Genomic DNA, 3,343 nt, shown 5'->3' with positions numbered 1-3,343 from the left:
CTAGATCCACAGTGACAATGTTGTATCTAAAAATGACTTAATTAAAACAGTTCCACAGTGACACTATCTAGAGGTCACTCAAAAGTGAAGCATGACACTTCCAATGCCATCTTCTGGAAGAAGAGACAGTTATTCAAAGCATGAAAATTCAAACAGGGCCACTTATATAAGCAGATTATCAATGGCTAGTATATTCACTTGGAGACCTAGAGGCAATGTGGTCTAGAACACCTTAATAGCTTTTCTTCCAAATACCAAATATGAGAGAGCCCATTTAAAAAGTCTTTTAAGTATTTTCAGTGGTTTCTGAATTATCTGTAGGAAGCTCTGACTTAGTTGTATAAAGTTTAATATATGTGTCCACCATTAGATCCAGATCATGTTTTTTTATCAAAATTTATGTTAAGCAAAGCCAAGTTATTTGGCCTTTGGTCTGTTAAAGTGTTCCTTAACTATGCTTTGAAACGTTTTCATCCATTTTCATAGCGCTCATTTTTAACCTTCATCACAGGAAGAAAACATAGGACCTTCAGCAAGGCATATACATTAGGAAAAAACTTGATGTCAGGCAGATGGAGGGCTTTATAAATAGTACATGGAAGCTCTATATCTTTCCCTCAGTGTTTCCACTTAATTCTCTAACAATGAAGCTCAGAGGGTGTCAGCGTTGGGTAAGTCCCTTCTGTACATGTCAGCCTGGTGTTCCTCTGACGTGTTGAATTTGAGCTGGCTCATGACTGAGGGAACCAGAGGTGTTATTCTGAGAATATATCTTTAAGTTCCTGAATAATATGCTCCATTGTTGGAACACTTAGGGTTTCTTTATAGTAACTCTCAGAGGTTAGCTGGGATTTCATGTTACCTTGCTGGGCCCTGAGGGATTTTCCAGGGAATTTCATTTGGATATCAAGCTTGGTTGCCAAATTGGTGATTTCCTCAAACCAAAACTCATGATAAACTTCAATGTTTTCCATCACTTTGTTGAGTGAGTAAAGCACTGCAGTCAGGCTACTGGCTGCTAAGATGACATCAGAAGTTTGCCCCTGGAGATTTTTCCCCCAAAAGTTCTTGTAAAAGATAAGACATTTTTGAGAACAACAACTGTAACAATGAAATCAAAATGTCACTACACTACAGAGAACAAATACTCGGCCAGCTATACAGTTGTTCCATCTAGTATTTGTGTCACTATTTATACCATCTAAACACAAACCAAGTACCTGCAAGAGATCCACTAAAAAAAGCATCAAGCCTGCTTGTCCACTGAGAATGGCAAATTTCCTTCGGTACTTTGCCTCATTCTTCGCTATTCTGAAAAAGAACAGAAATGACATTGTCAAGTTCTAAAAGCAGTTGTGGTGATCAATGGAAAAAAGAGCAAATTTCCTCAATTGTTCTTAATGCAGGCACTGACTTTGCCAACCACATGTTTAAGGCACAGGAAGAGCAGAGTGTGTAGATAGCTTGAGGGTATTTCTCTAAAAGTCTAGAAGCACCAACCCACTAGACACAATGTAAGCCTGGCCAGGACAATACTCCATATTTAGTCCCCACTTCTCAGTCATTGTAGTATGAAATTTCACCGCCAGAATTTCTGCATCGGCTTCATAAGGCAGAAAGCCCACAAATTCCTCTCAGGTTATATGATTCATCAACCAACTTCACCAACACATACTCTTCCCCTGCTATCTCCACTACATCATCAGTGATAATGGAAAAGAGGTGGGAATCTGTTACTTTCCTGAGGGTTTCTTCCCAAATGCGGCTGTCTCATATCTCTAGCATCTGATTCTCCTGTGTTTTAGAATAGAACAAAGTGTTCACCGCTGTGGTCTTCCTCACCAGAATTGATCCGGCACTCCAGCAGGGCCTGGAAATTATCAGGAGCAAAGAGATCATCTGGGATTTCATCAACCTCATGCCCGTCCAGAAGAATGTTTTTTTTTTCCCCCATAAGAATCAAAATTTCAGATCGAGACTTTATGTATTCCTTGTTTTCCTTCTCTTCAAGGGTTAAAGGTAAAATGTCTTCATCCTGCTGGTCACCCTCCTCTACCCTGTTGTTTGTTTGTGGTTTTGTTCCTGTTCAAAAGTTCCATCATTTTTTTTTTTTCTGTTTCAGTGTCCTGATTTCATCTTCACTCAATTAATTCTCTTATTCGTTTTCTATATCTGCTATGTGGATTGATCAAATGACTGGTAAGATCAAATATTGTTGGTATTGCATTATGTCGAAGAACGGTCCTGTAAGGACTGGTTCTACAGATCATGGAGGTCTCAAAGTGTTTGGCACATAAATCAATAATGTTTAGTCAGCCAATAGGTGTTTTATCTTTCAAGTCTGCTCTCCTACAATTCTCCGCCCACTTCTGGCATCTGGCCTGTTCCTGAAGAAGGCCAGGTCGGACTGCGTGTTCTTCCGCAGAAGTTCGGCATCTTAGCTTGCCTGGCCTCTGGCCTCGCTCTTCCCTGGGCGCCAGGGGTCAGCGGCCTGCCGGCCCATTGGGGCTGGGAGGGGAGCCAGTTAGTCCAGCCGGCTTGGCAGGGCTACGTGCGAAGGGAAAGGCGGCACATGAGCAGCCTTGTTATTGTTTTTTAAAGCCAGAACGTATCAGATTCAAATATTCATAGGAGACTGGTTCAGTATATATCGGGCAGGGCATGAGGTGTGAGAAATGTGTACATTTCTAACAGGCTCCTATATGATGCAGATGTTGCTGGCCGATGGGCCAGACTTTTTATACCAATGTTCAGTTTCTCTTTAGCCTCTGTGTACAATAAATCATACCATATTTTCCCTGAATCTTTTGGGTTTAATCATAGCAAAACAAAAAAAATTGGTCATTACCTTATTTGGAACATAGTCAGCTTGTATTAATCATTACCAATAAATTTAACTGCCTAGGGTTCCCAGAGCAGAGTTGCAGAAGATAGGATGTGCAGAATAATATATATATATATATATATATATATATATGTAGAATAGATAAGGATGTCAGTATCATGGGAAACCTAAGTAAAAATTGTATCATTATTAAAGAATGAGGAAGTACAAGAGAGACCAAAAGGCATCTCTAAGCAATTTATGACACTAATATAAAATTAACATAATCTGCTTTGAGACATCTCCTGTGTACAATGCATTATCTAGAATAGTGATGAAAAAACAATGTGTGATATGTACTTATGTTGAGGGGAAAAGATACCTACATGAAAATGGTAAGCAGTAAAATATGTGACTAAATAGTTTTCACCTGTGAGAAAGCTTTGAAAGCTACAGGGAGGTTATTATGGCCTGGAATACGTTAAGTGCAGGTAAATTGAGACTTCAACTGAGCCATGG

At 39.6% G+C, this 3,343-nt stretch overlaps 1 pseudogene; it reads right to left on the bottom strand.

Annotated features, from left to right (window-relative positions):
• Nucleotides 1–286: 286 nt before the first annotated feature.
• LOC105988471 lies at nt 287–2,437 on the bottom strand (annotated as a pseudogene).
• Between the last annotated feature and the right edge of the window lie 906 nt (nt 2,438–3,343).

The sequence above is a fragment of the Dipodomys ordii genome, unplaced genomic scaffold, assembly GCF_000151885.1.
Source record: "Dipodomys ordii isolate 6190 unplaced genomic scaffold, Dord_2.0 Scaffold49, whole genome shotgun sequence".
Lineage (NCBI taxonomy): Eukaryota > Metazoa > Chordata > Mammalia > Rodentia > Heteromyidae > Dipodomys > Dipodomys ordii.
The sequence above is the reverse complement of the archived record's forward strand: the minus strand, read 5'-3'. Positions and strand labels throughout refer to the sequence as shown.